The 13,460-nt window shown below is 44.4% G+C and overlaps 2 long non-coding RNA genes across 3 annotated transcripts in view; one reads left to right on the top strand and one right to left on the bottom strand.

Annotated features, from left to right (window-relative positions):
- Positions 1-13,460, top strand: part of LOC138690403 (uncharacterized) — a 272,406-nt gene that overhangs the window by 45,743 nt on the left and 213,203 nt on the right. The window lies entirely within an intron of this gene.
- Positions 2,829-8,154, bottom strand: LOC138690398 (uncharacterized). The gene is made up of 3 exons (XR_011329244.1): positions 5,787-8,154; positions 3,700-3,902; positions 2,829-2,927 (listed from the first exon to the last, which is right to left on the bottom strand). It is a non-coding gene; the product is annotated as an uncharacterized lncRNA (long non-coding RNA).

The following is a 13,460-nucleotide window of genomic DNA, read 5'->3' as shown; positions in this document are numbered from 1 at the left end:
CAAGAAGATAGAAGAAGAAACATCCCAATTAGAAGAACACAGGTGCACATTCCACGATAAAGGGAACTTGGCACCAACAACCTCAATCCAGGGGCTTATCTTGGCCAACTGGACTGAGACAAGTTTCGCATGCTCTAGTTAATATAGCCAATTATGTCCTGTGTTTATGCGCGTGTACAGAGCGAGTATAACTAACTGTATCTTATGTTTATACGCGTGGACAGTATCGATACAACCAATCACATTTTATGTTTGTGCGCGTGGACACCAAATGCTTGCATGCAGCAGCCAATCAAAGCTTCTAAACAACTTAGAGAATTGTATAAGAATGATCAGCTAGGCTCAATAAACTGGCGACTTTAATCATCATATTGGTGTTCTATCGTCCGGGCCCCGCATGGAATAACCCTAAACCCTACATATGACTCTATAAAGGAGGTGCTTGTCTCGTTGGGTTGGTATTTGAATGAGCCGTTGGTACTGCTGTTGGTACCCAACCTGATGACAGGTTTGCAGGAGATGGGGGATATCCTGGAGGGGGGACAGTGTACCCAGCAGACGGAGGCTGACCAGGTGGAAACTGAGGAGGAAACGGGCTTGGTGGTAGCCCCGGTGGAAGAGGAAGCGCATGGGGTGCTGGAGGATACACGGAAGGTGGAGGCACAGGCACAAAGACTGGTGTTGATGCTGGTAGTGTTGGGGCCCGAGTCCTTTGGGTACGTTCACTGTTCGGGCGGCCTCGATTTGAGCTTCTAAAGAAACCCCCACACATGCGTCACGGTTTGTTACTCTCTCTCCCCTCATTTTAAAGAGGAAAGCCAATGAAGCGGGAGCGTGGTGGCAAGCACTTCTTGTTCTCAACTGAAGCCTTTTTCTCCCTGCTCTCTGTTCATTTGAGACTACACTCATTTCTTGACCCTCCTACTAGCCTTCCACATCCTCACCCCCAACACTTCCCTCAGTCTGCTCTCCTCAGACTCAGCTTTGCGACTGTGGATGGAGGCTGCCCAGGCTTAAAAGAGACTCCCATCTCGCACGTGCCAACACTTCACGCTTCTGATCTGCAAAGTACTGCACGGATAGTAACTCATCTTCTCCCAAACTTCTTTTATCTTCTTCCACGCACGCTTCCTACGTTGTTGCCTCACCATGATGTATTTGGCCTGCTCTTGTCCCCGACTTGTTATTCTCCTGCTTACTCAATTGGAGATTTTAGACAATCTGTGGGATGGATCCTGGGGTTTGTTTTGATTTAAGATTTTATAAACACAGGACACCCTTACAATCTATCTATCTATAACACATATATACCAAAAGGAAGGACTGACCTGACCCTGCAATCACAGATAAAACAGACTCCTCTCTCGCCAACTGAGAGAAAGCAGCTTGGCTATTTGGGCTGACTACACCGAAGACATTCCAAATGGTCATAACAGAACAGCGTTGACTTTTCCAAGAATTTGCTCAATCAGCATCAACTAAGTTGTTAGAAAAAAAGAATGTTGGAGGCTGACTCCTACTGGGAAATCAATTTCTACAGCCCTGTTCAGCCAGTAACCAAAAGGGTGGCTTTCCACCTGATCCTTTAATTGTATTTAATTTTGATAGGTAATTCTGGTTTCCTCAAAAAGACTTCCTTTGTCAGAGTCCTCTTCTCAATCAGGTCCTGGAGGTTTATTTTAAATAATTTCACTGCAAGCACAGATCCCCTTTCTTAAAGCCAGTTCAAATTAGGCCATTGAAAAATTAACGAGCGCTTGTATTCTCCACAACTATCTGTGCATACTTACTTCATTATGAATCAGCCGTTGCAGAAGTTAAGTGCTACGGCCTCGTTTAACAGCTTACAAGTAGTAATACGTTGAATTTCTGTAGAATACTTACAGTTCCCAGCCTGGTCTGCCACCCGCTGAGCCAATTGTACTGCCTCTCCCCGGATGACCTTTTGGAGTGGAGAGAGGAAAAAGCAAAAAATCCCATTCAGTTGATCTGAAGATAATTTTTTGAAAGGAATTCTAAAGTTACAGTTCCTTACCAGTGGTGGGTATTGACTGTCCTTGGGGGCCCCGACAACTTGCTAACGCTGCTTGTCTTCGCACAGGAACCCGACAGCCCTTGTGAATAAACGCAGACAGTTGGAAAAGAAGCTCTACTACAATATAAGAATCACTGCAGCTTTCCTTCTCTTCCAACAAACTGCTGATTGACAGAGAGGAAGATGTAGATGGTTCAGCGGCACTCACCAGAACAGCGGGAGGTGTAACAGTCATGAGTGGTGGTGGAGGCGGTGGCGGCTGCTGCTGCTGCTGTTGCTGCTGCCGAATCTGCTGATGGAGCCTTTTTGTGTAGCCAGTTCCACTTCTGAAGTTGCTCACAGCCTAGAGGCAGAAAAGCATTTACAAGAAGGTACGATGAAACTTCAGCAGATATACAAACAAAAGCCTTCACAGAGGAAAATTACTCGTGTATTCCTGTAAATGCCATCAATCCTAAAAGAAACCAACATACAGATGTATGAACACGTCACATTGAACACTGATACTAATGACCGGTAGCTCAGAGGACCTGAATTTAAAGTACTTCAGCGTTAACGCCAAATGTGAAAGCGAGGCAATCGTGTTCAGTAAGAGCGGGACCTGAATTTGCCAGATCGTCTCTAAAGAGTCGTAAGCTTCTGTGACAGCAACAAATAGTGTATTTGAAAAGTCAATTTAGCCTTATTCTATTACGCCTTGCTTAAAGAGATATAAATTAATATTTTCTTCCCTTTCCGCTTTTTACAAATAGCCTTTTCTTACAAGCACTTTATGTAAAACTCGTTACCTGGCGTAGGCACTTGTTGGGAATTAAAGCATTGGGCGAAATATCTGTCTCCTGACACGTTGGGCATATATGGTCCTCAGATTCCAGTAATGCTGTTCTAATACCTGTGTAGAATTAGAATAATCAAAATAGCATTTAGCCAAACTAAGGAAGTTTTGGGGGTTCTCACCAATCATAAAGACATGTATATGATTAATGGGTGAATATGGTCTTGAACTGAGAGCGTGAAGCTATAAATGTTCAATAGTGTAAAAAATTTCTAGTATGCAGCAAATAACTATACAGTTTTGTATTTCACCATTGGAACATCTGAAGATGTAGCGTAGGCTGTGTCTTGATGTTGCAACTAGTCTTTTTCCCCACTATCTAGTACAGCGAGAAGTCCCCAACCTCAAGGTTAATGAACAAAACGCATTTCAAAAAAAAACATTAGTAGGTTCAAAAAACCATTAGGAGGTTCGAGTTCTGAAGGTTTTAACCAACCCTCCCGTGGAGAAGAATGTGGATTAAATGCCTAACTATCCGTTTGTTGCAGAGCACTGTAACTCACCAGAGTTGGCTATATAATTTTGTATGAGACAAAGGGCTGTGGACAAACTAAAAGCATTCAGTATCTAATACTGTAATCCCCTGCACAATTAGCCACTCTCCTCATACGCATCCTTCCGCTTGTAAAGAAGACTTAACTAGGTACCTAAAAAGGGGAAAAGGCTTCCTGGCTTTTTTCGCCCTTGATACCAGAAGAGCCCTTTCCTGTTCAGGGTATACTTCAGCATAAAATAGAACTGGTAACAAAGTAATTTTGTTCCCTCCTCTTTCTGCTTTCAGAAAATCAGATGCGAGTCTACAATTAACAAACATGGGAGTAACACTTACATTTGTCACAATAACTGTTGCCACAGCAGGGAATAACAGCTGCATCAGTCATTATGTCCTTACAGATGAGACATGACAACTCCTCTGGAACAGGAGCGTCTGAGGTGGAGGAAGAGGAGGAGGAGGAGGAGGAGGAGGAAGAAGAGGACGGCTCCTCTGGTAAAAAGGGAGGCTTCTCCATCCTTCCTCTAGCATAAGCTTCCCTGGAGGAGGGGTGGGGAAGGAAAAAGAAACGAGTTAAAGATGGGTAGAGGAAAACTTTTCCAAGCTTTGCATTTTCTCAAAGCAAGAGAAGAGATGGAATTCTTCTCGCTCCACATTAGCCTCCTAAAAGGTAGGCGCTTAGTTTAAACTACTTTTCTATAGCCACAACACTAGAAGAGGGAGGGAGGAACAATCTTCCTTCTGCAGAACTCTCCCATTCATTGGATCAACTCAGAAAGAAGCTCGGACTAGAAAAATAATCTTTGCACAGCTAGAAAGCAGGTGAAATGAATCCCACCTCTCCTTTGCCAGAGGATGCATGTAAATTGCAGGCTCAGCATTAACGTTAGTCTCCGAGCAATTACATTTTATAAAAGCAAGAAGTCTATGTTACAGCTTCTACAGAAGGAGATCCATGACGGAAAACCAGAAGTGCTACCATGGTCATTTTAAAACAGCCACTCCTGTCAGCACACGGCAGTATTTTCTCACTGTATAGCAACAGGAAAACTTCAGTCTGTTTCACACATGGGATTTCAGAAAAGTCAGAGGGGGAGGAAATCTCAGTCCAACAGCCATCTGTTAAACTTGGCAAGAAGCCTTTGAAACATAAAACAGAAGCAAAATGAGCTTTCAAAGAGAACAAATCCACTGTAAACGCTACTGAAATGTTTTGCAGAAACACAGATTCTTGGCATACCACAACTTGAACCAAATTCCAGGGACACGAACAGTAGGACCACCCTCTTCTAACACTAGAAAGCATCACAGATTTTAAGGTTAAGATACAATGACAGTGCTTCCTCCCCTGTAACGACAGATGCTGGCCAACTCGGTGGCATTGCCACTCAGATATTTATGCGTGGTTTCTCTCGTTCGCTTTTTGGTCAGTCCACTTAATTCCACACTTACGCTTTCATAGTTGGTACTGCATAGTTTCCAGTGTTTGTCAGCATAGCACCCTTTGTATCGGGTACCTCTAGCACAGAACTCCTTGGAATTCCTGTGCTCTTTTTCATTCTGGCAACAGACTCAAAATTGGTGTCCTCTTCAGAAAAGAAATGCAGACGTACCTCAAGACCCACACTTAAAATGACTTTCCAGTGATTATTTTAAGCAGCAAAAGCCTTTAACCCTCTCCTTTTACCTAGCGTAAGGGATGCTCAACTGAAATACTTATTCTCCTAAACAAATATAGCCAGGATGTTCCAAAGGCTTGAGCAGGGTTTTCAACTCAAGCGACATTCTTTGGCTTAACTTCAGGTTCCTTAAGGGTGACATGTCCCTTAGCTCACCATCCACTCAGAGAAGAGACACAAACCCGCTGCTCCTCCTCCACAGCGCAGTTCAGAGACACTAATTCGGTGCTCTGAATCACTCACTGCAGATACCTACATTCACTGTCCATACACGTGAAGTTTGAACTCGGACCTCACGCATATACCCTCAGTGACTACGCTTAAATGGCATCAATACTCAACCAGGGACTTAGTGCAATTAAGACACGCAAATATTCAATAGATGGGGCAGAGAGAAATGTCTTGGGTTTGTACAAAATAATAAAAACTGTGAACTGCCATTAAAAAGAGTGGAAAACAGAAACATTTCCACTAATACTGAAAGATATAAAAACATGCATGAAAGTTCACCCAGGAAGACCTATGGATATATTGAATGTCTACAACCTAGGAAAAAGAAAATTTCACACTTATAATTCCAGCTTCCCCTGGAATTTTGAAGGCCTCTGCAACATTGCCATACAACCTCTGCATTTCACCCCAACAGAAACAAGTCTTAATATGAGTATCCATGTATTTGTTACGTAACTGCCAAGGTAAAACAATTAAAAACTAAGTAACACCACAAGTCCCCCACAATCGTACCCCATTTGTCGGGCGGTTCTTTATGTAGTGGCCACGTTTTCTGCAACGAAAGCAAGCAGATGATGGCAGAGGCGGACCCGAGGGTTTCTTCGGGTAACTAAATGGTCTGGGGGAAAAAAACAAAGAGGTAGGCATGTGTCTCTCTTGTTAAAACAAACATCTCTGCAATTTTTCCACAATCTGCAAAGATCAGATTGGACACAATCAACACTTACTTGACTGGATCGTATTCACAGCAGGACCCTATCTTCAAAGCTTCTATTTCACCTTCTTCGGAAGCACTGGCTTCAGCCGCACTGGCAGTCTGTTTAACAGGCAATTATTTGACATGCACATTAGAAACACATTTAAGCCCACACAGCCAAAGACAACACCGCTCACCCGATCCTGCAAAGAGCAGCACAACGCTAGCTGAGGTTGCATGAAAACAGTGGCTTACTGTCCTGAAGATGTTCTGGGGAGTCCTTACACCACTACAGGGTGTATATGTGCCTCTTAACCTACTTGAAAAGAGCATTCGAGGGCACTCAAAACCTTAGGCTCTCTTTGGGCCTCACATAAAGACTTGTGTAACCAATCCAGTTTTCTTCCAAGCAGGCTCAGGCCACATCCACCAAAAATTACCCTGTCCGGTATTTTTAAGCTGCTTTTTAAGCTCCAGACTAGCTGAACGAGAAGGCATCCACTGCACATTTAATTGAGAAAGATGTACGCAAGGATCCTTATTTACATTTTGCAGCATTAAAAGGACACACAGCTTAAAGAGTCGGGGAAGCTGCTTTTGCTGGCGGAAATTCAGCTTCTGACACAGAAGCATCATTCAGCCTTCAGGCGCACAAGCTCTCTTAAATCCTTCACAGAGCTGATGGGGATAGGCACACCTTGCATCCCTGAATACCTGGGTCTGGGAAAAGGCCTTGTCAGAGCATGCCTTCACAGCCTTAAAAAGGATGAGACATCCAGCAACCATCCTTACCATGTGTATTCTAAGATAAAAAGAAATACTGGCAACACTCTTTATCATGGGGACGAGGAATACAGCTGGAAAACTACTGTAAAAAGAACCATGGAACAGCAACACACGATTCTGGCTGCAATGTGTGTTACTTCATGAAAAATGACATGAAATAAAAACTGATGGCTGGTGGGAGTTGTGCGTTGTAACTGGGGTAGGTTCAGAATACTTTAACCAGGGAATCCAAAAGCTATTTGAAACGTTGGCATAAATAATTCAGATCGTAATTCAAGAGCAGAGCACAAAAAAACATCTCCTAAGGGAAGACGCATAACGGCCTCTTTCATACACACGGTATCTCTTTCTGTGGAGGTGAAGCAGGCTGAAAACCACAGAAGACGGCCAGGAAGAGCAGAAAATTTGCTGCAGTAAGTACACCAATTGCAAAGCATGTTCTAGCTTGACCTCACACCTATTTTAAAACAAATACTTAAGTGTGTCCAGCGTGTCCAGCGTCGGTTTCTCTTTATCGGCTCATATTCCACACTGGATTAGCAGAGGAGAGAAAAAAACCTGCTTGAATATACAAAAATAAATTTTTTGCACTAAAGATCACAGCTATTGCCATCTTCCATACCTGCCTCAACTCTGACCTCTAAACCCCAGTGCCCTTCTTACACCAGGAACTCAGCCATCTTTTCCAGATGCAGGAGCACGTCCCCACAATCCCCAGGAGACCTGCATCTCTATCAAAAGGCACTTGGAGCTAAAAGATGAATTGGCTGGCACAGGTCTCACCCTGCCCAGCAGCCCAGCAGCTTGGAGATTTGGGTTCACAAATACAACACACTTTAAAGCCAAAACACTCTCTCTAGCTGCTACTTTGCTTATTCTTGTTTGAAAGAAATACTTGGCAATTTGAACATCTTTTCCACATCAATTCAACCAGATTTGTTTACATTCAAACTTTAAATCGAAAATATATAAAAATCCAAACTAAACAAATTGCACCGTGCTCATCGTTTTTACCTAACTTTTTAAGCACCTTTTGCTCAAAATACTTCTATTTTGATTACAATCCAGTATTATTTCTCGGGAGTTATAGAGCACTTTTTTCACTTGAGTGCAATTTAGTTAGCTTGTCTCCTAGAAGTACTTCATTCCTGATGACTAACAAAACTCACAGTGCAAAATGAGATGCAGCATCTCCCTGTGCAACGCTAGGCGCCTTGGGCAGTGGTCCTCAGAAACAGGACAAACAGAGAGTGCCTAAGCTTATCAGGGATGAAGCAAAGAGGAAAAGGCATCTAATTAGACCTACTCGAAGATCCAAGCACGATCTTCAAACACAAACTTTCTTCCGCAACCAAATGTCTAAGACTGACTTTCCTTTCTGTTAAAATCAATCAATCAATCAATCAATCAATGAGACAGGGACTGTACTTGGCTTCAATAAGGGCTAACAGCAGAGTTGCCAGAGACCTGATGACGAACACAGGAGACTGGGGTGTGATTCATCTGACTAAACCTGGATGTCTCTAATGTAGACGCCCATGGCCGAGCCAAACTTGGTCCCATTTTGAGGCAACAGAGAGTTAAGTCCGTATAACCAGTGAGTTCAAGGGACCGTTTATCTTATCCTAAATAAATACGTATATATTTGGTCAGAAAGACCGCCCATTAGATTCACTGATTTTATTCACTATATCTCCTTTAAAATAAAGCAGGACCTCATGCCAGTTGTGCAGGCAGAGACAATTACAACTGCATTACAGATACACAGTTGAGGTCAGACAAATCACAGTCCACCTCTGCCCCATCCAGGTTGGCTCAAGACCGGGAATTTACATCGCCCTCACCTCCAAAACAGCTCCCGTAACCCCCAGAAGAAGGGAAATGGCAGATTCGCCTGGTAAAGCTCTTCCTATGAGCAATGACACCAGTCACTGGACCAGAGACACAGAGCCAGTCCCCACCCACAGCCCACAGCTCCTGAAGGTCATCTAAGGAGATCTGCAGATTCCAACTTTACCTCTTCTCAAGCCCAAATGCCGAGGGATTTATGCCAGAGAGAGGAGCTCCAAAGGGATCTTCTGGCTGCGCTGGGTCCGTTGACCCAACTGGGAGGGACCATTCAAAAACTGCCACAGGGACCCCAACATTCTGAAGCATGCGGGGGCGGGGGGGAGGGGCTGGGCTATGCAAATGATGGAGCCCCCAACAGCTGCTTCCACCCCACTGCCACCCACCAGACCTCACAGCACCGACTGCTACAACACACCAAACCTTCGCGGGGTGATGCCCCTCCACGCTCAACTCGAGGACGCAAGCTTTGAGGGTGGCATGGGCTTGAACCCGGACATGGCATCCTTGCTCCTGGAGGGCGAGATGGGCCTGTTCACCTCCCTCTGAACGAGGGAAAAATAACATCAGAAACTCTCAACCAGACACAACAATAGCTTGAACTCATTGAAACCTGACACAGAAGATGTCTCTATGAACTTCTCATCCTACTTTTTAACAACCAAAACACTTTAGCAGTACGCTTTAGACAACCATGATTAATTGCAAGAAATCACACGAGATCGTCTGAATGCCACTTTGAGGGCTGTTTAATGTTTAAGCAAGCTGGGAAGAGATTTTGTCAGCCAGGAGTCCATCAGCACCAATTTTTGTAACATAAAATGGGTATTTTTAATCCTAACCCCATTTACTCTCAGCAGGGAAGGTAATTCACTGTATACTAGCACTCAGCTGTTCACGCACACTTCCCAACTTTACTTAAAAAAAAAACCACAACAAGTTGCACTAAGCAATATTTCAGATGGAAGGCAAATGTAGGTTAATCCTTCCCGAAATAGAGGCAGCTCAAAGCAATTGCCCTCCTGTCCCACAGGGAGCATCCCAACAGAAGACTGAGCTCCCCAACAGGTCTTGCATGACTGCAATCCCTCCCCAGGAAGCCCAAAGAGAAACATGATGCTCTTGAAAAATCCCAGCCCTCAGCACTTGAATGGTTTCAGAGCAAAAATCTGGACGAGAACAGCAGCCCCATCTGAGGCTCAGCAAAGCACAGCCTGGGAAAACCAAAGCCAGGAGATGAACTCGCAGCTTTTACAGAAGGCCTCTGCACAGCAGAAGCATCCTCACTTCCAACACCCTGGATTTTTCCCCTCCATCTCCAGCACTGCCTCCCATCTCCCCGTGCTCTCCTCTCGCCCAGGCACCTTTCCCACCCGTTCCATGACCTCCCAACGCCTCTGTCTTTCTCTGTGTTTGTGTGGCAGATGGTACCTCGGAAACATCGTCCCAGACGCGTCACCTGCATCTCCTTCTCTTCTTCCTCTGCTGTCACATGACTGCTCCAGCTGCCCGAGGCACTTTTGGACCTCCAAAGCCCTTTCAGACCGCCTCCCTTCTGCTGTTAAATCCTGCTCCTGCAAGAGAAGTGACAGCCACTTGCTCTCCCCTCTGTGGCATCTTACCTGCATCTTCCTGAGCTGGTGGGAACTGTCGCCATCAGCCCCGGCTGCACTCCACTCCAAGTCTTCTCCTGGCACGGGCGCAGCTCCGGGTGTGCTTGGTGCGTGCCATGCTTCCTGAAGGAGAACAGCAACAATCAAAGTGACTCCTGGGCAGTGTCCTGCTGGGAGAGCCGGTCTGAAGGCAAGTTTGCTGCAGGTCCTGAGGCCGGCTGGTCCAGGGCTGCTCCCTGTCCCCCAGCTCGGCCACAGGTCCCACGTCTGGCTCCTTCCATTCCAACAGGATTTTGGAAAGCCCGTTCCCAGCTGTGAGCGCCAGCCCACGGGCACGGGGCACAAACAGCCCCCTCCCCCGAGGGCCCCAGCCCCCAACCGGCCTCTGTCCCCAAACCGCTAAAACTTCCAAACAGGCTCTCCCTGCAACTACCTGCCGTTTTAAGAAAACAAACTGTATGCTCCCAGATTCAGTAGTCTGACTAAGACTCTCAGAGGGTGATTTGGGATTCAATTCCAGAACAAAACAATATCCATTACAGAATCTCAGCCACCACCTCCATCATCGTCATCGCTGACCCACAAAAGCTGCCTTGTAAAAATTCTTACAGCTGATTAAAACTACCCTCTCCTCCCCAAATCTTTGTCCTTCTCATACCCTCACACTACTGCAGTAATAATCACATAACTATTCTGTAATTACCACCAATCTGAAACCCCTCCAACACATCATTCCCTGATGTGCCTGACAGTACTGTTGAAAAGGGAGAACCATCACTAACCACGCACCCACCTGTTACTCCTTCTGCCTCTGTGACCGAGCACATCCACATGGCTATCTCTGCCTGACAGGAGGTGACTGGCCTGAAAAAAAAAAGAAAAAAACCCCAAACCCTTACATTGTCTTGGCTCTAGCGTAAGCAAGGAATTTATGATAGTGATACAAACAAGTTTAAGAGAAAGCAGGATAGCGGAAGAAGCGGAAAATATGATACGTCTCACCCACTTCTAATTTCAGAGGAAGTTCCAGGGGAGGGTTTTTTCTCTGTCTGTGGGGTTTTCTTACCACTGCACAGCCCAAGTGAAAAAACACACACCTGTGTTTTATGTAGAACTGTAAACTACAAGAGTAAAACTAGCCAGTCTATGTAATTGCACTTCTTTCCAGGACACATCGGTCACTCTTTTTACATTTCAGTGGAGAGCTTTGCGTTAAAAATCCCTAAATTCTGATACAAAAATAGCAAAATGTCACCTGTAAATCTTTGAAAGGAACAATACATTGAAGGAAAACTGTGCATATAAACTGTAAATGACACGTTGCTGCTGCCAAAGGCTATAACGCTTTTGAGTATCTTTGCCGTCTTCGTCTTCTTTGTCTTCACTTTCTTCTGATGACATTATAACTACCGTTCCTCAACATAACATTGAACTGCTCAAGCAGTCTTGCCAATTCTATGAAATCTAAACTGCCTTACTCTCCTAGTTTTGGCTGGGGTAGTTACATTTCTTCATGGTTTGTACGGGGTTATGCTTTGGATTTGTGCTGAAAATAGTGTTGATGACAATTGTCAAGAAGATTCATTACAAAAAATCCCCAAATCCAGAACATGCATTTACCGCAAGCTATTTAAAATATGGTGTATAATACTTGAATATGCATTAATAATCATTTGTAATATTGAAATAAAAGAATTCAAAATCCTCGTCTTGCTTTGAGACAGTTCAGGGAACCTACTCAGGACCCCACTGGAGTGAAATGATCTTGTACGCTGCACTTCGCAGGAAGAGGGCCTCAACTTTTTCTACCGCAATGCATTCTCAGCTCTTAATGACTTTTTCAGTGCAATATGAAGGGCAGAGAAGACACGGAAAAACACCCACACATTGAAGGATAACCTGAGAACATGCAGGCACATCTTGCCTCCTGAGGCACAATGGGAGGAAAGAGTAAAGAATTTAGTTTGACAAGAGAATGGCAGCTCTTAACAAAACGCAAGCCAGATCCATGTAGTACTAATAGAAAGAGAGGCAGCCAACATTTCACTTCAGGGATAAAAAAAATAATAATAAAAAAAAAATCTCTTCACAGGCAAAAAAAGTAAACTGCAAGAGATACAAACTTTGGATTCGTTCTGCCAAACTTGCTGGCCAAATGTCCAAAATAAGAGGACGGCCGATCAATCAGCTCTCAGGGAGATTACAGATCTCATTCCCTGTCTTAACACCATCTGCTAGTTTCAGTCAGAATCATCAGAACCTGCAGGAGCACAAACACAGAGACCCTTCTTTTGTAGAGCCTTAACCTGGAGACCATTAGGGTCAAGTTACTACCTTTTTTACAATGCAGGCCAGCGTTTTATCTACTATATTACATTCCAGTTTGCGTAAGAAGCACGTGCCATGGTACTTTTCCATTTCCCCCCACCCCAGAACAGGCATTTCACTTCAACACAGATGTGTAATAATTTCAGCATGTAGGCAAACATCAAAGGTAGTCATCTACTTTATGTGTAATGGCTTTACCTGGGAAGAATACAGCTTCACCTAAGGGCAGGTTGGAAGAGAAGATACTGACTAGCTCTCACACTCCCAACTTCAAGGCATTCTGACCAAAAGGTTTGGACTCAAACTTTCCATTCAGCACAGAAATCTATACAAAGGGTGGCCCGTAAGCTGCTCAAAGTGAGTATGTGAGAACACGGCAAAACCATTCTCAAGCATGCATTTAGCTTAAATGCTAATAACCTCTTGGACTAGCAAGGAAAGTTCTCCCTTGCTGCATGTTGCACCCGATTTTTTTTTTTATTAAATCACTTAGAGAAAAAACTCAGAAAAGCAGATGAAAGTGAACAGTTTGGGGGGTTTGGCTTCATTTTGGTTTTAAGGTGGTTAAACGAGCAATTTTATTGCTTCCACTCTCCGGAAGCATTTTCTTTCTTTAATAACGGATGAGAGTTTAGCTAAGTAAATCCAAGAGGTATTCTTGTTTCTCCTCAACAAAGCAGTCATCACCATCTATTTGCATTTGACAAACACAGATCCAGTAACACCAAGAGAGCAAGGGCTCCCATCTGCTCCGTTTCCCTCGCATGGCAAAGAGGAGGACAGCAACCAGCCCATGGGAGCAGACACCTTGCAAACAGCCACCGCACTAAGGAACACAGCCCACTGCTCAGAAATCACTGGCCTATATAGAAGAACGGGGCTCGAACTGATGAATGAGGGCTTCGAACCTAAAAA

This window comes from Haliaeetus albicilla, chromosome 22 (assembly GCF_947461875.1).
Source record: "Haliaeetus albicilla chromosome 22, bHalAlb1.1, whole genome shotgun sequence".
In the NCBI taxonomy this organism is placed as follows: domain Eukaryota; kingdom Metazoa; phylum Chordata; class Aves; order Accipitriformes; family Accipitridae; genus Haliaeetus; species Haliaeetus albicilla.
This window is presented reverse-complemented; position numbering and strand designations above follow the sequence as displayed.